Below are 21,605 nucleotides of genomic sequence, written 5' to 3'. Positions count from 1 at the left end.
TTGTTTGCTTCTGGATGATAGGGAGCCGATTTGTTATGGATGACCATAAATTCATTAAGCAGATACTCAATTACCTCATTGAAGAAATGAGTTCCCCTATCACTGACAATTTCTATTGGCAGTCCATATGTGCGCTCCTTGCCGCACTGTCGAAGCAAGGGACTTGCCGATACACCGTGTGCGAGCCACAAACGGCTCCAAGCACACAACAAGCCTAAACTAGCAAGCTCAAGAGAACAAAGGGTGTGTCACTCACCGCTCTACGCTCGCCTTCGTGGTGGATTCCTCGCCGCGATGAAGAAGAAGCTGCAGTCGTGCCGCGCTCAACCGCTTCGCCGCCGTCGTGCCTTCGTAATGCTCGATCGCACACACACTCTCCCTCTCTCTCTCTCACACACACACACACACAAGGAGGTGAAGAAGAAGAAGATGGAGATGGAGATGGAGCAAGAGCACTCTTCAATTGCACAAATGAGAGAATGAGTAAAAATTAGGTTTAGTTGGCTTTTATAGGAGCTCACCCCATTCACACTTGGGCGCCCATGCTTAGCCAACTAATCCCTTGAATGTCCCAGTTAGAGTGCGCCTCTCATCGGCGATCACTCTACCTTTCCCTATTGGTCCGACAAGCCCGGTACCTGACTCTACCAAATACATAATACACGTCCGTCGTAGGCGATAGGGTGTCCGTGTGCCGTGAGGGTTAACATGCCCCCCTTCCTAATGTAGATTCCGTCCTCGGAAGCTATTGAGTTGAAGCTGGTTCGTCGAGGTGGAAGAGCATTTGAGATGAATGTCCTTAGCCTTCTTCAGTCACTGCAAAATCAAACAACATTGGCACAGTAATGGCATTCTCTTAAAAAGCATATGCAGTTTTAGGTAGACAAATTGATTGGTAAAAGAATTTCAAACAATTTGTTAGCAATGAACATTAAATTGCAATGTAATCAAATGCATAAACAGATGTAAAGGTAGAAAATTAAACAAGTCTGGGGTCGCTAATTTGACGATCGAAAAGCACTAGAGATCGAATATTAATACCATGGGTAAGCTTCTTAATTTTCTCTGGTTAATTAAGTTGTTTAATCGCGAGAGCCAAGTATTCATGTTCGAGGGCTGACTAGAGGCTATATCTAGAAAACCTTGTAGTTAAGCTACCATAAAAGGAATTTCTCATGAAATCATCGCCTGACTGATTACTTTTTCTTTGACCCCCCAAAGTCTTTTCACATTGATTCAATTATGATGTGTGTGCTTATTTTGTATGCCTTGGGTTTTTTGCTTTTCAAGGAAAAGCGCCCACACTGGGAACCTCTAGGGCTCTAGTACCATAGGCAATACATGTGAGTGAAGTACCAAATCAAGCTGAGATTTCTCTTCCAGCTTAAAATTTTACATTGTGGCACTTTGATTTTTTGCTTGTTCATTTTCAGCATTTAAATTTTGTAACTTTGGGGGGTCATATAACACTGTTACCCTCCCCAGGCTCATCACATTAGTAAACTCCCTTTATAATACTTAAGCTAAAGGTCAATAGGGTCAAGCCCACTAGAAAGCCCTAGTACATTTCATACAATGCTGCCTAAATTGGATTAAGAACCTAAGTAACCATTGCTTATTAGGAAGGCATTCCCCATGGTATTAAGAGAAGATCTCTAATACCTAGCTTGGTCAAACTAGCTTAGTCGGACTGCTTGATTTTTAAACCTAGACAAGTGATTATGAAAAAACATTACATTGAATTAAATGTTTGATACTAAGCAAATGCACTGAATATTATGCTACCAATCACAATCAAGGCAGACAAACATGGATGCAAAAAGATAAGGGCAATGCTAATGGACAAGAAACACCTGTTTGTGTTGATGGTCGCGCTTGATTTGAAGGTTCCATGAAGGTCCAAATCCTATCAATAGCAACACGCTCCTGTACACACTAGGAAACAAAAGGAATACCTCCAGGAGGCACATCAGTGGGAAAAATTAAAACTCCTAAAAAACAAACCCAAAACACAATCTAGACCCCTAACCTACCTATCTGTCACCCCTTTTAGAATCAAGGAAAGAGGATATTATATAAACCGGGTGGCCACCCTAAGGCTAGGCCTCTATCCTCATCATCTAGATAAATAAAATCGTTGTCCGTGAGGCCATAGTCTTCCTCGGTCTCTATTAGTTCCTCTTCATCATCCTCTTGTGTTAGCATGCTAATCAAGAACCTCGTGATGCGTGGATACTCATCTTGTGCAAAAGAATAAGCATGTGCCATTGGAGACACATTCGCTACTGGGTAGGGATCACTAGTTAGCCATAGACGTATCAGCCATTCTAACTCCTCAAAATTTCTCTCACATGCAAGGCTCTCTATCAAATCCCATTCGCAAGAAAGTATAGGGTAGCATACGTAGAACACTTGTTGAAAAGACAAGGGGTACCTTTCATCAAAAATAGAAGTGCATGCCTCTGGTGAAGTAGCCATTTCTGACAAGACAGATAGATTTGGTTAGGCCTTTAAAACATAAGAGTTGTTTTTGTGTGTTGCTTGAATTGACACGGTGAATTTTGACTTATATGTAAGATCTGATAGGGTGCTCTCTCATTGCTAGGCGCTCTTGCTCTTTACTATTTTTGTTTTTTTGTGAGTATAAGGCTATATATATACATTCCCTAAGATCGGAGATTGAGAGGTCAGGGAAAAAGGTTGAGAGGGAAACAAATGAATGATGACTGTCAGCAAACACTCCCCCCTTCCTTGGGTAGATCATACCGTTTGAAATGAGCTTGTCACCCTTTGAAACCAATTGTTCCAGTTGGTAATAGGTGAGGATTTTAACCAATAGTTTTCGACCGCCCTATGTGTTTCATCTAGTTGCAAGGGTGGTAAGGTACTCTCCCATGATTTTATTTGCAACGTTGTTGTAGGTGGTGAACTTACCCCCCCGGAAGGTGCAAACTCTTTCGTGCTTGGATGGATATGTACAGTGGTAGGTGGAGGTTGTGTCGAAGCTTCTATTTGCGTATAGGAACTACATGAAGAGCAAGAAGCTTCATTTGATTTCCCTGTTCCTGAGCTAGGTGGAACAAATCGTTCTTTCTTTGGTACCCAAACTAGCTCTAGAACGGGTGTGTAACATTCCATGATTTTTTCCTTTCCGCGATTTTCAATTTGTTTTGGAGCCACAGGATTGGGTTTACATGGGCCAGGTGACAGGTAAGAGTACACTTTACGTTTGGGCACCCAGATTTGATCATTTCCTTCATAGTATCCTTGGGATTCCAATAGTCGTTTAGGAATCCAACGCAGCGTTTCTTTACATTTCTTGGAGTGAGTGGTACGTTTCTTACAAGGCTTCTGTGTTATGGTCACTAAAGAAGCTTTAGGGACCCACTTGTATGTTTTCTTTGTTACCTTAGGATGAGTCTCGTTGGAAGCGATATGCATTGCTTGTAGCATATTTAAGGGTATAGGCATTTCATCCCCCTCAGGTGTTACCCAGGTCATCCCCCTATTTCCCCAAGTGTCTATGGTTGATGCTAGGTGGACCCAATCCACATTGTCTGATTCCGTCATACCCGGTAACACATCCATGTAAGGAGAATCTTGGCCAATGTCTGTATCCTTCTTACAAGTGTAAAAATATTGTAGTGGGGCCGAGTGAACTGTGGTGTCAGAGCGATGATCAATAATGGTTTTACTCCCTAAGGGGTGTACCTTACCAGTCACCAAATCCACTCTAAGGACAGAGTCTTGGAATTGCAAATAGACATGATTTTTAGACCAATCATGAACCATTTGTGCTTCCCTCATGAATGGTCGTCCTAAAATCATTTCATATGACATAAGGTGTTTAGAGAAATCCATTACAATGAACGTATGTCGTACCTTGTGTCCTAGAACTTTGATCTTAAGATCCTTGAGCATCCCCATAGGTTTGGCTATGGTACCATTTGCCATCTTTACCACAATGTTAGTAACACTGAGGCGGGGTTTTCCCATGGATTCCCAACAATCTTTTGTAACGATGCTAACTCCCGCACCACTATCAAGAATTCCCTTTATAGTTAATCCCTTGGTAGTGATGGGTAGGGTCGCATTAGACTCGTCGCCTTCAAAATACTGCCCTAATTCGTTAATGGGTACCTCGATCACAGACTCGTGTCCATCTAAGTCAAGTGATTGCACATGATTTTCCTCATCAATCATAATCGAGTCGGGCCTATTTGGTTGCGCAAACTGCGGTAATCCCGTTCGTAGCTCTCCTTTAAGGAATGCTCGAAGTGCAAGGAATAACTCAGGATCTCCATACAGCTTTGCTATGATCGTGGTTCGGACCTCAGAAGACATGAAGTCCACTAGTTTGGCAACATTCATTGGCGTTTTGCAGGTGTAGGTCCTTGACTAGGAACTGGTGAGGATGGAATCTCATATTCCTCAATGGGATCAGGTATTCCTTCGTTAAACATCCTTTCCAACAAGAAGGGTGTATGCTCACTTTCTGATGTCTCGTCCTCACTCCCTTCGTGGATGATACTAGATATGGCTAACGGTCTATGGTTCATGTGGGGTGGATGAACTTGCGTGGGAAACACTGTGTCATGAATTTTAACCTGCATGGGTTCTGGTTCTAGTTTCCTTTGAGTCTCCTCCACTAAATCTCTTAGATGTTTCACCTGCTCAATCTCGTCTACTGGGTTTGGGTACGTCCCAATCTTCTTTTTACGATTCTTCCCTTTTTGCCCCTGCGGTTTATCTTGGGGGTCTTGGATTGGATTTGGAAACACTTGTGGTGTTTTCAGAGGCTCTTTATGATTTTCTCTTATTCGGTTTTCATTTGGTTCCATGTTACGGTTTTCTTTGTCGGTCTTTCCCTTTGTGGTATTGGTTCTAGTCTCCATTGTCTCGACTAAATCTGAATCATCCTCGAGGTCATTCATATACACAGGGTCATCTCCTGTTCCTATGTTTGTTTTGGAACTTGGCTTTGAATTTTCCGTATTCTGCGACTTCTTCCTTCGTGTCTTCTTTTTCTTTGCTTGGATAACTGACGCGGTATCTCTCTCTTCGAGGATATGGCCTGGCCCTTGAAGCATGGATCGTGTAATCGCATAAGCGGGTGCGACGGGTGGTATTGGTGATGTCACACTAGCAATTTCGACCAAATTCAGGGGTGTGATTTTAGGCGCATTTGGGTTATAGGGGCATTGGGCAATCAAGTGATCTATGCCACAACGATTACATGTGAGTATTGGCATTGCAGACGTGCTCCCTTGATTCATTTGCATCTGTGCAGCATTCTTTTGCAGCCTAATAGGGCACTCCGCTACTCGATGTGGTCCACCACACTCGTAGCATTGAAGAGGTGGCCTCCTAGCCTGGGTGTTGATATTTTGACCTCTGGATGCGAGAGCAGCAGCTTGATAAACCGGCTTGACTTGTCCCCAACAATCTTCCATGTAGTATATAGGACATTCTTCCAATGTATCAAGTCCGTAGGCAATACTAGTGTCTATTTCCTCCTCATAGCCATCTGCATAAGCATTAGATGGCTCGCAACCCACTTGGTTCATAGGGGCAACTCTTGGATGCGGGGGCTGCGGTCCTAGCACAGGAGGTGGTAGCGGTGTAGCTTGTACAACATTTTGAGATCTAGGGACCATGTGTTGCGGTAGTTGCTCAACAGGTGGAGTAGGCATCAATACAGGAGCTCGAGGCGCATCCGTCCAGGCTACAGGTGGTCTATTTTCCATCATACGTTTGATCATTAAACAATCCTTAGCTTGGTGACCATACCTACCACATGCGTTGCAAGTTCCATTAAATGTTACTCTAAACGTAGGGCACTCACTAGTGCTATGTGGACCTAAGCAAATGGAACACCATTGTTGCTCCCTTCTTGGATACATGTGACTATTTTGAGGGGGTCGATTATCCTTAAGAGACTCTTGGATTGCCTTGGTGAGGTCTGTCAAGAATGTCTCAAATACCTTTGGCTCATTGGCAATGGGCTTTGCAGTCATGGGTTCATACTCAATGTCTTGTGAGCTAGTGGATCTCGTGTCAGTAGACACCCTCATGCCTGCTATCATCAAGTTGTCCTCTAATTGGATTGCATTGGCAGTGACATCTTCCCAGGTTGTGATACCTCTAATCACTAGTCCATTATAGATTCCTTCATTCCTCAACCCTCGAATGAATCGATCAAGCAGTTGGTTATTGTTGAAGCGCTCATTTACAGGACAGCGAGAGTTTAAGTGCTTTAGACGACTAATGAAGTCCCTTACTGACTCTCCTTCCTTACGTTCGGCCTTCTGTAGCTGAGATGCTACACCCCAAAGCACACCTTCTCGTATGTACTCCTTTAGAAACAACCTTTGAAGGGTAGGGTAGATTGTTTTCTCGTCCACCCTTAGGGTTCTATACCAATCTCCAGCCTTCCCACTTAATGTCAAGCTTAAGGCATTGCACTTATGTAGTTCGTTGCGTTCCCCTAAGGAATCACATACTTGTTCAAACACTTCAATGTGTTTCCTAGCATCTTCGTCCCCATTGAATTTTTGCGTGAGTTTGGCAATTTGTACTGCCTTACTTCTAGGCTCTCTATCAGATGCATGACGTATATTTTCTGCGATAGATCGACCTATGGTTTGAGAAAACGCTGCCAAGTCACCTATGTGAGGAGGTAGGGCCGGTGGAGGTACTCTTGGAATCATATGTGGGAGAGGAACGGGTACCGGTCTTGGCATATGTGTAGATGATGCAGGATATGGAACATAACCGGGCATAGGTCCACTCGGATAAGAGCTAGGGAGCGGCACTCGAGGAGCATAAGCAAGTGGTACAATTGGAGGTGTGGGGGCCATGTGTGCATAAGGGGCTAGAGGCACATATGGTCGAGGCCCCATATTAGGTACTACGACACTAGGTAGTGGCACTGCGCTAACCGTAGATGTCATCGGTACATTCTCTGTCAGGCTTATCCCTGGAGTGAGCACCGGGTTTTCCTTAATAGAGGGTTGATCCAAGTTAGGGAAGCTAAAGTTTTCTCTCGGAGGCTCAGATTGCATAGAGACCCCAGGTGAAATGACGTAAGATGGGTCCATGGGGCTCATTAGAGGAGTCTCCATTTGTGATAGAGTAGGCTGTTGAGCCTTACTCGTATCCAAAAATCTCATGGGGCCAGTTGAGAGTATATTTACCCCTCGGTTTTGCCTTTCTGATTGAATAATGCCATGGATAACATTACAGATCATTTTCTGTTGATCTTCGATGCTCGTGGCACTAGAGGTGGATTGTACAATCTCTATCCATCCTACATGGTAGGCATGGCCAGAGTGTAGATCCATCAACACCTCAGTGAGGAGGTCGTATGTCCAATGATCATTAATGAACAATCCTTCTAGAGTCGACGTGTTAATGGTTTCTTGTGAGGTAGAAGCAATGTTGCTCCCCGTGGTTTTACTTGTCACCAACGGTACTCTAGAGGGAACTTCTGAAGGAGGCAGCTCAACAGGGCCTTCTTGGTAAGAAGTTGGCAGGATATCCACATGGACACTCTTTGGGGGTGTGGGGTCCACGTGCGATGTGAAAGGAGAGTCCACTTCCCCACCCCCTTCGTGTGCTTCATTTGCATCAGGTTCCGAGCAAGTAGCTCTACCTAATGTTTCCATGAAACGGCTAAACATACTAGTACTAGGCTGTGGAGCTTCGGGAGGTGCATGGCCTTCTCTCTCAGTGTTTTGGGTAGGGTATGCTTCCATGATTTCTGAGTCGGAGGAGGAATCACTAGCGGCTATTTTAGGGTCTTGGGTGGTGCTACCTTGTGTCCCCGCTGAGGGTCTAGAGCTTATCGTGGATGGGTAATGGGTGTCCGTATGAACAGAGGCACCCTCAATATGCTCGTGTTCTAGCACCCGCCCAGAGCGTAAGTGCATGTGCTTTTGATACCCTAAGGTGTCAAAAAGCTGCTCTAGGAGGCTTTGTGACTAGTTTTTAGCGTGTTTTTTGTTTGTTTTTTTGCTAGATTTTTTAGAGCGTGTCGTGGAATGGGCCATGTGATAGCTCGAAACGAGCGTATCGGTCAGAGGGTCGTGCCGTGCTTTACAGCCCTCCGTTTGGTCACTCTATGCCCTCGGAATCCCTAAAGCTGTCAATTTCCAGTAGGGAACTAGGCCCAAACTAGAAAGTCTAAGGGTGCAAGTGGGAAGAGAAAGGAGGAGAGTGGAGGACTTGTCCCACATGCTCTCATTCTCTCTTGAGGGAGTAGGGTATATATATAAGAGTGAGTCTAGCATATATCATAAGACTGAGGACTGAGGCCTGGGCTTGGGCTTGGGCTTGGGCTTGGGAAAATAATCCCAATCTACCTTTTATACAAACCAACCCGTCCGTTCTAAGAGTCACGTTTTTTATTTTTGAAAAATTTAGCCGCCCGCTCGCTCGCGTTTTTATTTTTTGAAATTTTTATTATTATTATTATTATTTTAATAATATTTTTTTTTTCGGAATTTTTTGCAAAAAATTGCAGAAACTGAAAACGTAGAAATTGAAAATGCAGAAATGCAAAAAATTGAAAAACGCAGAAATGCAGAAAATTGCAGAAATTGAAAATGCCGAACTTGAAAATGCAGAAATTGCATAAATTGAAAAAACGCAGACAATAGCAGAAATTGAAACTTGACAGCAAATGCAGAAAACGCAAAAAACAGAAATCTCCACGCACTCCTTCCCTGCCTTTCCTATGATAGAAATTGCACCACAAGGAAGCGTAAAGTGCTAATCGAGCTTAGTGTAGGGCATATCCCCGGCAGCGGCGCCAAAAATGTACGCTCCTTGCCGCACTGTCGAAGCAAGGGACTTGCCGATACACCGTGTGCGAGCCACAAACGGCTCCAAGCACACAACAAGCCTAAACTAGCAAGCTCAAGAGAACAAAGGGTGTGTCACTCACCGCTCTACGCTCGCCTTCGTGGTGGATTCCTCGCCGCAATGAAGAAGAAGCTGCAGTCGTGCCGCGCTCAACCGCTTCGCCGCCGTCGTGCCTTCGTAATGCTCGATCGCACACACACTCTCCCTCTCTCTCTCTCTCACACACACACACACAAGGAGGTGAAGAAGAAGAAGATGGAGATGGAGATGGAGCAAGAGCACTCTTCAATTGCACAAATGAGAGAATGAGTAAAAATTAGGTTTAGTTGGCTTTTATAGGAGCTCACCCCATTCACACTTGGGCGCCCATGCTTAGCCAACTAATCCCTTGAATGTCCCAGTTAGAGTGCGCCTCTCATCGGCGATCACTCTACCTTTCCCTATTGGTCCGACAAGCCCGGTACCTGACTCTACCAAATACGTAATACACGTCCGTCGTAGGCGATAGGGTGTCCGTGTGCCGTGAGGGTTAACACCATATTTTGTGAACACACTCTCATACAAGAATGCAGCTATGGTTCTGGCATCATTCTTTTGGGTTTCCTTAGCCTCTACCCACTTAGTCAAATAGTCTGTAGCTACAATGATATGTGTTGCCTCATATGCAAAAGCTCATGATGTTGAACACTATCAAGAATAGAAGGGAAGGGGGGACCTCTTTGACAAAAGTTGAAATATCTAAAACTTTTTGTGATTGAAGTGCTATAGCCACTTACTAAAGTTCTATACAGCAATAATATAACAAGCTCCTCTAGGGGGAAGCATTACATACGTAGCTAGATGCGGTGGCAAGCTGGTGTTCGCGCACCTAGGTAGGTTTGCCATAGTACCTGCTCATGATGTTGAAAACTAAAGGGGAAATATAATGGGGAAGCACACATCTCTACGTGTATTCATGACCACACATGTCACTGCGAGCACTTGATAATCATCTATTAGATTACCACAACAGAGGTCATCTACTTGTATTCTGTGTTCCAAGCTATGTAAGGTTTTGCTACTTTTTGCCAAAAAATGACAAAATTACACTGTTTTCAGCTAAAAAATGCCGATTTTGATCAATCAAGGGGTGTTTTTTGCTCTAATGACCTTGATCTATTTGTCAAATTTACTCACAAGGATGCTAACTATCAGCCTCTGGTCTTTGTTTAGGGCACTTTGAAGAGCAAATAAAATTGGGCTATTTTATCTCTTCAACATAGCAGTATACTTTCATTGCATAGACATGTCTACCAATATGCCCTTAACATGAATCCCAAGCCTTTCTACTAGATTTGGTAAAAAAACTCAAAATGTAGCCAAATTATTGCCAAAATAGGCCGTTTTTAGCACTATTTTACCTCCACTGTCAAAATCTGTCTGCTATCTGCTTTGCAGGTCTGTCCGCTGTCCGCAGTTCAGGCCTGTCTTGAGCCCTCAATGTTATATCCTCTAGCTCCGGCTATGAATCAAGTCCAAATTGCTAATATATTACACAAAAAACCAACCACATTTGACATGACCAACAACGAAGAAGGAGAAAGCAATAATATACCCCTCTGTCATCTTGCACGCTATCCAGGCCATATGCCAACACTGAATTGTTTAGGCCCTGAATTTGCATTGTGAATTGTCCAGGCCCTGAATCTTGCGCCTGTCAAAGGCCTCTGTTGAATACTGCACGCTATCGAGGCCCTGAATCTTGCGTCTATCAAATGCTCTAAAATGTTGCACCTGTCAAATGCTGAATCTTGCGCCTCTGTTGAATACTGTGCGCACCCTATAAAATCTAGTAATCCTGCGCGTTGAGCTTAAATCTGCCCGTTGAATTGAACTGCATAAATAATTAAACCCGAACTCAAAAGAAGCAGCAAACAACTTAAGCTCCTCAACCGTAAGCACGCGCACTTACGATTGGGGAGCTCCACATGAGGAGCTTGCATTATTTTATTTTCCTCCTCCTCCCCCACACCCATGCCCCCACAGCTCGATAAGCGTCAGCGCGCACGTCTTACTAATACGTCTTACCATGCATACTTTTTGCCTCAGCATGAAGAGATTGATGGTTATTGCAATATGTGAGACCAAGGAGGAAGATACAGAGTCACAAATATTATTTTGGAAAAGTCTCAATTCTATTATGGTTGAGAATGGATATTCAATTGCAAATATCATTGGGTTTATGGCAGATGAGGCAGGTGCCAATTGGAATGTTATTCGAGCAGTCTACAATGGAGGAGTAGACAATGTAATGGAAGGTCGTGAAAGGTCATGCTTGTTCCATTGGGAGCAAAGTCTCCAAAAGAAAACAAGAGCACTCATTCCAAATGAAAAACAAATGGAGCATATTTCTTTGTGTGAAAAATGGCGAACAAGTAACACTTTGTTGGAAGCACAAATGCAAGCTAGGTCAATAAAGAGATGGTGGTATGAGAATGGTGTTCCAATAGAGAATCTGGTTCCTTTGAAAAATTGGTTCTCCTGGTTGGAAGATAGAATCTCACATTGGGGGGCATTTCCATAAAAATGTGAGTTTTTTTTTTGGTATAAATCTCACAATTATGTAGTAAATATTGTGAGCTAATGTTGTGAACTAATGTTTCTAATCTTTCAGGATGACTTGAGCCCATGGGATTGTGCTGCTATCCCTACTACAAACTTATCAGAGAGTATACATGCAAGTTGGCTTTCTGGAGAGGGAGGAAAAAAAAAGATCACATTGTATGATGCTTGTGTTACAGATGTCATCAACTCCTATCTTCAATGTGCAAAGCAGTTGGGATACTTGACTGGACAATACATAGGTACTGGACCAGACATACACTCTCTCTTGAATAGAGCACAGTCAAGGTTGACTCCAACCCTGGCTACAGTGACTCGTGTGTTGCATGGAATCCAATTTTACATGGTGACAAAGAATCGGTGCAAAGAAAGAAGAGGGCAAACCTTGGCAATAGCTCACACCAACCAGGGTATATCATGGAGTCACGAGATCGCTGCCAACACGGATGACCACAAAAAATTAACTTCACAAATGTGAACAATGTGACTGTGGATAACTCAGCTAGATTGAAGAAAACTTTTGTCGAAGAAGAAGGACAACTTACAATGAAAGTACAAAATATCATAGCATTGGTAATAAAGATGGTGATGGTGGTGGTGTGGACAGTGCCACTCAAATTTTGGAAGAGGATATACACAGGTCAATGTGGGCCCTTAGGCGCATTCCAATTCATTGTCATAGAAAATGCTTTGGAAGAGAAAAAGGAAAAAAATGTACGAATGTAATTGAGAGTCAAAGTCCTGGGTTGGTCGCACCATCATTTTGGTCATAACGCACATACGATGGAAAAACATTTGCTCAATGGATGTGGTTTTGTAACCACAATGTTGAACACACTTGGAATGTTGACAAACAAGTCAATCACAAGCCAGATACACCTACAACATGGCCAATTCAACTTGGTACCATGATTTCAAAGGAGGAGTATGCAAGCCTTTTAAAGGCACGTTTTCAACTACGGTGTGTAATAGTGCCAAGAGAAGGTGAATGTATAACCACTCCTCCATCATGTAAGAGAAGTAAAAAATGGAGGCATGGAATCTCAAAAGAAGCTGAAAAGAACTTGGCTACAGCTGAGAGTCTAAGTGCAACATTGATAGAGGAAAAAGAAATGGTGGCACACAATCATGTGGTTTTTGGTCTTCTTACTAGTGAATGTTATGATGTCCATATACAAGAAGATCCTACATACACGTTTTTAGATTTTCAAAAGAAGGAGAAAGATAAGAAGGCATTTCTAGCCTGTAAGCATATTTACTATGTTTATATATACGTCCTGGGTTTGGAGCGCAATCAACACATGGAAATGCATCAACCACTGCTCTCTAAGCAAGATTTAGCCTTCATACTTACTCAGCCTCGTCTTCTAAGTCGAGTTTCAAGACAGTGAATAGCTATGTGATCTCAAACAGATGCTCAAAGTTATCCCATCGAAAAGTATTTTGGCAACATGGATTCCCCAACTAATTACCAAACTGCATTGTAAATTCTATTTTGTTGTAACTTTTTTGTGAAACCCATTATGGTATCTGGTGAAATTTTAACAAGAAAGATTATTTTGAGCTCTATCTTTCTAGGAGAAATGAAGTATTAAATTAAGGTGTGTGTCCACATTGGCATGTCCATGTGTTGGACACATGGTTTAGTGATGGTTTATTTCACTACAAAGTGTTTTGGCATTTTAGTTGTCTCTACTAATTATCGGATCACATTTATAAAGCATGGTATATTCTTATTACTAATTAAAATAATTTTAATAAATGTATTGTAGGATTCTTTGTATTTGTGGGCTTACTAGCAACAACGATTCTATCATGAACCATTAATGTTGGGTATTATATCCATATTTTGTGGTTAGTGTTTTTTAAAATAGCTTACACTAAGTGGTGAAAAGCTCATTATATATGATGAAATATGCAAAATCTCTAACTAGGAATTATAAGGCTCGAAATCACAAGCTCGCAAGTTTATAACTCCCATAGTGGGTGAGCTGGGCTTAGAAGACATCTCCCCTTGGTCGTGATGTGTCTCACTTTGTTCCGTAGCATCTACCTGTCTCTGTTGCTCGGCTTCATCTTCCCTTGCTTTCCTTTTATCTTCTTCCAACTTTAAGGCTTTTGCCTCTGCATACATGCATTCAAGAAATTTCGTGGATGCTCTACTCCTTTCCTTGTAGGGTTCTTGGTTCTAGGTCCCCTTATGTCTCTTGGAACCCATCTTTCATGGTCCTCAGATACAGCTTGGCGGCTCCTTTGATAAGTCTATTTTTCTCTTTCAAACCTCGCTTTCTTTTGCTGAGGTTCTTCCTGATGTGCGGCTACTTCTTTCTTCTTCATCTCTTCAATTCTTGCCCTCCTTTCCTTGTTGTCCGAACTTTCACTGTTATGAGCTTCATGAGAGATTTCTACAGATTCTTTATATGACTTATATACTCTCTTTGATGAACACGTGGTTCTGGGAGAAGGTTGTGAGGAAGCAACCCATGTGTTCTGATTTGAGGCTAGTGGAAAATTATCAACCATGCCAATAGCATTATATGCTATTCTCATGAGCACTTCAGGGGCGCCCAAATATGTGATTTTAACCTCTTTCTTTGTGCCTTTCAACGTTGTCAGCACATACTATGCATGATCAATTGGTTGCGTGGTTGTCGACTTCAAGACCTGAGTGTAGATGGTCGCAATCGCATGATTTGGGGTGGTGTACCGTGGCAGTCTATTTGCTAAGAAATGGAAGTGTTGATGGTATAGGCGAGCTGGCCCTTCCACTTACCTTTGGATGAGGTCTGAAAATGTGGCAGCATTAGTCTCTTTGGTGAATGTGCCTGCTGTCTTTCTATGTCGAGCCCGCATCATCATACCTTCACTCAACAGCTTTAGTGCCTTGGCCACAATCTCTTTTGTGATTAATACTTCTACCTTCTACCCTTGTTGGTCAATGATTTGGGCTGAATCATCCTCTTTGATTGTGGATAGTAGCTCATATTCTTTCTGGAAATCTATGCCACATGGTTCTCGACTGTAGAAGTCCCTTAAGCCTAGCCTTATGTTGGCTTCTTTAGTGTTTGGCTTGGTAGCTACATCATATATCTCTTTTGGTACCATTTGCAGTTCCACTTAGTATCCTTATTTGCTCTTGAACCTTCCAGTGAGAAGACTGTGATGTTCTTTTCTTCTAGCTGTTCTTTGACAAGTACGTTGCCTTGGCCGTCTTTATTGAATTTGGGTCCAGTTGGTAGGGTGGCAACTCTTGCAGCTTTTCTTTCTGGGACATCCTTTTCTTGGCCTTCTCGGCAGCTTGCATTGCTCCTATTAAGTGAATATAGTGCCAAAGTTATAAGATTCTGCAAATTATGCTCTGAAATGGCCTAAGTCTGAATTGCTGCCAAATGATGTGCATTTTGCTTCAAATCAATTTTGGAGCATGCATAGATGCATAAAAACATGTAAAGACCAAAATTGTACAATTCATGTAAACATTTGCAACAAAAGTAAATAATCGTGATTATTTATAGCTGGGGATTTTTTCTAGCTTTTTGCATTTTTGACATGATAGGCTTGAACTCTATGGTATTTAGGTGCTCTGAGTGAAGTGTGGGCTCATTTGAGTGCACTGGGTAGAAATGGTGCTAGATTTAGGCTTTTAGTCTCTAAAACAGTAGATATACTAAGATTTTGAGTTTTTGAGATTCAAATTTGCTCAAACTTGGTCAGTGACTTGGGACATCATGTTTTTTGGTCCCATAATGTCAAAGTTGCAATTTCTCTCATTTTGGCAAGAAAGTAAATAATCACGATTATTAACTTATTCATCAAAATGCACATTTTTTGTTGCAATATGGTTCTAGGCATGATGTAGACTCCGTGTATGAGATATGGGGTGATTTGAATCAAAAAATGTGACAGATAACTCAAAAATTAGATTGGAAAGACTTCTTTGTGTTTTGTGACAATTTCCAAGTTTTTCTTGATCATTTTGGCTCATACTTAAAATGTGGCATGTAATAGATGTGCACAAGTAGTAGATAAAGTGAAGGGATCATTTTCAAGCCAAAAAAGTACAAAAGTAAATAATCATGATTATTTACAGCAGTCAACTTTTTTGCAAGACTCGACAATTTTGATGACCTAGACATATTCAATACATCTAAAACAAGGTTTAAAATGAATTTGGTAAGGTTTTGTTATGTCGGCATCACTTTGTGCTCTTGTTGACTCTAAATTCACCGATTTTTGTGACTAGATGGCCTACGGAGTTTTTTAGTCACTTTTGAAGCTATGGACTTGTCCGCTACATAGTCGTGATGCTAACTATCCAGTTTTGGCCCATTTGGAGTCAGTTTGACTTCATATGTCAAATTTGACGCTTTGTAGCCTTCGAACTGTTTTTTGCTTTTTGAGAGCTTACCTTGCTTGTTTTCATGAAACCATCCATGTACATTGTGTATAGACCGAGTCTATAAGTTGTCTGTGGAGTCAGAATCCAATTTTGGCATCTGGCAAAAACTTAGATTTTCTACTTGGGACCCACCTCGACCCCTACAAATGGTCATCTGGTGATATAGAAGTGTTATGTAATATTATAGGGGCATGCTACAATTAAAGTCTCGTTGAATTTCATTGAGCTGACAAGCCGCTATGGTCAATTTTGGGTCGAAGGACTTCGTGTACTGCTCGATTTCTAGGGTTTTTTTCTGAGCCTAAACTTGCTACCCGGCTAGATAGAATTGATCATTGATAAGCTTAGAACTTACCCCTCATGTCTCGTGTGAGACGGTGCTGTAAACGGGTGACTGTGGAATCCAAAAATCACGCACGAAGAAGGTAGAGAGCTCTCTCCTCTAAGAGTGACTAGTGGAAATGAGGTGATTTTGAGCTACCTTGGATATCTATACTCGGACTTCCCAGACTACTTTTCCCCAAATTACCCTGTTAGTTCTACTAGGCCATGAAATTTATGTTAGACTCAAATAGATTCCGGTAGCTCATTCTGCAAGAATTTGCGAAAGTAGGCCTTGGCAGCCTAATTTAGGCTTCCCGCTTCCATCTGTTGATTCGATTGAAATTTTGTGTGCCTATTTTCCTTGTCCTTTTGATCATTAACGTATCTTTAGTTTCTCTATGTGAGCTCATTTGCTACTAATTATTAATTTTTGACCTGTTTATTAAAAAAATCAAAGAAAATAATAAAATGCACTAAAAAAGCAAAGTGAAAAATCAATAATTAGAAAAATCCATTAAGAAACACTGATTTATTGTTTTTGGGTGGATTTCTTCATTTTTTAGTCCCAATATCAAGAAAAAATAATGAAAAACAAAAAAAGACCATTTTTTAATGTTTTTTTGATAGTATATACACTATTTACACTCATCGGGATCAATTAAATTTTCCCTGTTGATGATTTTGTAAGGGCATTATTAGGTAATTTTATAAAAAATCATACGTTAACATCAAAAAATTTCCTCCCTCTTCAAACATTACCCTTAATTACTTAGTTCCATTCCACCTCTCCTATATGGTGTACTCCAGGACGACTGTGTGCATGGGTTCATGTTTATGCATAGCCTTGGTTGGAACTACCATGCTTTGAAGATCAATGCAATTCAAACCATTATGATGTGTGAGTGTTGGGTCTTTAGTAATTAACTCAAGGGTTTCTGAGGTCAAGGTTTTCTTTTGTTGTCTCCCAAAGAGCAAATCTTGTAGCTTGTGTGCTCTTTGCTTTATTATACCGTCAGGATGATTTTGCACGCTGATTTCCTGAGCTATCAGTATCAATAATGATGGTTGTCAAGCTTTTACCTGCCATTAATATCTTGATTTTTTTTCAATAAAATGTTGTGGTCGAGTGTTTTGAGGCTTAACCCTCCACTGCTTCATCAATTTTACAGTTTGCGGAGAAGATAAGTGCTCCTTTTTCTTCCAAATCCATTTTGTTTTAGGTTTCCTGCTCGAAGATGCTCTTCTTTGTGTTTTGAACCTTGGAACCATCTTTGGTACATTTGATGATGTTTTGGGTACCCAGATTTGACACGGCTTGTCCTTAAGTTGTGCTTTTGGTACCCAGATTTGCCTGACTCCTTGCATGCTACTTCTAGCATTTTCTTGTCTATAGTATGGAGAAGGTTGATTGCTTTGTGGTTTGTTTTGTTGGTAACCTCTTTTCCATTCCTCCTTGCTTGGTGCAATTGGAACAATGAGTTGTCCACCTTTAGGTGTAGCTTGATATGATTGGTATCCCAATCTGGTACTGACTTGTACATCCGCATCCATGAGATTCCAAGAATTATTGTTTCATTCATGTGCTCATCTGGTAAGCATACAAATCAATGAGGGCATGAACATCCATGTATTACCACATTTAAGTCGACTACTCCCAATGTCGGTGTTGGGTTCTTGTTGCATATTTTAATAGTCGATATTCCTGCTATCAAAGACCGACTTGTTGTTTTCTTGTCCGTGGAACAACTGACCCATTTACTCGAGCTGTTGTATCAACCAATGCATTTGTGCTATGATTGTTCAATTGTACTTTGATACAAAGTTCCATTCCATCTAACCATTCATCATCTGTTGACATTGTATCCTTCTGTAATTCCCATAGTCGGTCATCTAGTGCTAGAGTCTTGATAGGAATAGGTATGTGTTGATTTTTGAGAGCAGCTTTTTTTTTTGAGTACTCGAAGCCGAGCTTCCTCTTGGGCTTCATCAATAACCTACTATCGTTTTATCTCTCTTTGCTTTGCTGCATGTATCTTTTCTAGCAATTCATTGGTTAGTGGAAAATTATACTTCTTTAAACGACATCCACTAATCCAATTAGCCATTGGTTCACCATCTAGGGTGGATAACTTAACTGCTCCACTTGGAGATACATCTTCAACGATAAACGGTCTATTTCCTTTTTTCTTAAACTTGGGAATGTGTTGCGTAAGGGAATAGATTAAAACTAAGTCCCCTTTTTTGAAGATTTTTGTAACTAGATGGGAATCAAAAACTATTTTTGTTTCCGCTTTCGTTGCATAGATGTGATCCACAACAGTTAGCCTTTGCTCATCAAGATTTTCTAAATATTCAAGTCTCTAACAATTTAAGTCCAATCCACTCAAGATCCTTTGCTACCCTTAGTCTCGACAATAGAAATTGTATTGGTAGTATGGCATCAAGACCATAAACAAGGTCAAAGGGTGTAGCATTTAAAGCTCTTTTGAATAAAACTCTATAAGTCCATAGAGCGGCATGGAGATTAATTTCCTAATCTATCCGTCCTGAACTAACCACTTTAGTCAATACCGAGCTAAGAATTTTATTCGTATGCTCAGCTTATCCATTTCTTGTGGGTGGTAGGGAGCCGATTTGTTATGGATGACCATAAATTCATTAAGCAGATACTCAATTACCTCATTGAGGAAATGAGTTCCCCTATCACTGACAATTTCTATTGATAGTCCATATCTTGTGAACACATTCTCATACAAGAATGCGGTTGTGGTTCCAACATCATTCTTTTGGGTTGCTTTAGCCTCTGCCCACTTAGTCAAGTAGTCCGTAGCTACAATGATATATTGAGCTTGGGTTCTATAAGCAGGTGGTTGTATTGGTCCAACAAAGTCTATACCCCATTTTGCAAAAGCTCTAGCTCCCATCATTGGTCTTAAGGGCATGCTATCTACATGGGTCATTTTATCTCGTTGACATGCATCACACCTTCAAACATATTCCTTGGCATTTGCAAAAAGTGTTGGCCACCGTATGCCTGCCATTAATATTGCTCTTGTGGTGGTTTCACTAGAAAAGTTACCTCCAGCTAATCCAGCATGTGCTTGTTCTATAATGGGAATATATTCGTCTTCATTTTCACAAAGATGTAGATGTTGATCTTTTCCTCTCTAATACAATTGGTTTCCAATAAGAGCATAGTCTCTTGCTTGTGCTTGACTTAGGTATTGGGTTTTCTCTTCAAGATTAATACACAAAAGCAATATTCCATCTCAATTTCTTTTGTATAGACTTCCATCTAGTAATTCATACATAGTTGATTGCTCAATTAATCTGATTGTAATAGGAACTGGTATTTGCAAATCCACTTGAGCTATGGTCATCAAGGATACCATATTGTCCGACCATCGGGGTATCATTTCAACGGAGAACAAATATGCATCTGGTAGATCATTGTCTACTCCCTTTGGTGGTTCTCCTAAAATAATCCTTGACAAATGATCTGCTCTTCGATGAGTGGTGTCCTTTTTCACAACTACAGTGAAATCAAATTCCAAAAGAATGATGGACCATCTCACTATTCTTCCTATGTTGCATGGCTTGTTGACCAAGTACAATAAGGCTCGGTGGTCCACAAAGAGCACAAATTTGTTAGCTAATAGGTAATGTCTATACTTTTTTATGGCATAGATCATTCCTAATCCTTCTCTTTTTGTGGTCGTACAGTTTTTCTCTGCCATATTCAATTGTCTACTAGCATAAGAAATAGGAAAATCAATTTTCTCGTACCTTGGTCGAGCTAGGATACACCCAATGGAAAAATTGGAAGCATCTACATGTATGTGAAATATCTTATTTCAATCTGGTGCTTTCAATATTGGAGCTAAAGTGAGAGCTTGCTTAAGCTTCATGAAGGATTCTTCACACTCATCAGTCCATACAAAGAGTGTAATCAAGTTGTACATGGGTTTTGCAATTGTAGCATACTTGTAAATGAATTGTCTGTAATATCCACAATGTCCCATGAAAGCTTGAACCCCTTTGACTATTGTCGGTCTAGGCAATTCAACAATAACATGAATTTTATCCATATCGGTATCTATGCCATTTTTAGACACTATATGTCCAAGAATTTTTCCTTGTCTGCCCATAATCGTGCACTTTTTCGGGATTTAAGCTAATCCTATAAAGTCTACATTTCTTAAATACCTTTTTGAGGTGTTCAAAATGATCATCCTAGATTGATGAATGTACACATAGATCATCCATATATAGTTCCAACAAATTCCAAAGATATTCTTTAAAAGCAAGGCTCATCAATCTTTGAAAGGTGGCAGGAGCATTAGTTAACCCAATAGGCAAAAATACCCCGTTCAGTTGCAAAGGTAGTTTTATGTTGATCTTTGGGGTCAACCAAAAGTTGATTGTATCCCAAAAAGTTGTAAGCTTCTTTTCTTACAACTCGTTCTAAAACATGCTCAGTGATTGGAAGAGGAAAGTTGTCTCTAATGGTAGCTGCATTCACTTTCTTCAGATTGACACACACCCTTAATTTCCCATTTTCCTTGGGTACCACCACAATTGGAGACACCCAATCTATATATAAAATTTCAAATGAATTCGATCTCCTTTATCTTTCCTATCTCTTCTTTGATCTTTCTAGCAAATGTCTCATTATAAGTGTATGGCCTTTTTCTGCTTGGTTTTGCATCATCTCTCATAGATATGGTATTTTGACAGATTTCAAGATCAACACCCTTGAGATCCTTATAAGACTAAGCAAACATATCTGGGTACTCTTTCAGTTAGCTTAACAAAAGATCTTCTTCTTCTTCAGTCAGGTCATTTGCAATGTAGACAGGTCTAGGAGCTTCTCCTAGTTCTCGACTAGATCTATCTTCTTTGCGTTCTCAGGTCCTTCATAGGATTCTCCCTATTTTCATAGTTTCCTAATAGGTTGTTTGCCTATGATTTTTCGATCTTGGAGAGTATATTTCTTGTAATGAGATGGAACACTCATTACATCTTTATCGTCCTCCTTAGTGCTTTCCATTTCAATTGTATATATCTCCTTTAGAGCTTTCTTCAACTCTTGATACTTCTTTCTCCATTCAACTCGTGTCATGATTGAATTCGTGTCTTATTATTTAGGTTTTGATTGAGTTTCCTTCCTCGTTTTTCTCAAAAAAAAATAATATATTTGGCTTTTCTTTTAAAGAATATGTACCATTGATTTTGTCTTTGGCACAATCATGTGCGTCTATTTGCATCAGAAACTTTCTACTGGAGACTGATGGCATACGTTTAGATTTCAAGTTTCTTTCTTCTATACCATTTTTGTCTTCTCAGCTTCTGGTTGGAAAGTTAAAAAACTTTTTCTCCCCTCCTTTCATGAGTAGTTTAGCTCTCACATGTTCTT

This window comes from Adiantum capillus-veneris, chromosome 9, assembly GCF_014529385.1.
Source record: "Adiantum capillus-veneris isolate H3 chromosome 9, ASM1452938v2, whole genome shotgun sequence".
Taxonomy (NCBI): Eukaryota; Viridiplantae; Streptophyta; class Polypodiopsida; order Polypodiales; family Pteridaceae; genus Adiantum; species Adiantum capillus-veneris.
The sequence above is the reverse complement of the archived record's forward strand: the minus strand, read 5'-3'. Positions refer to the sequence as shown.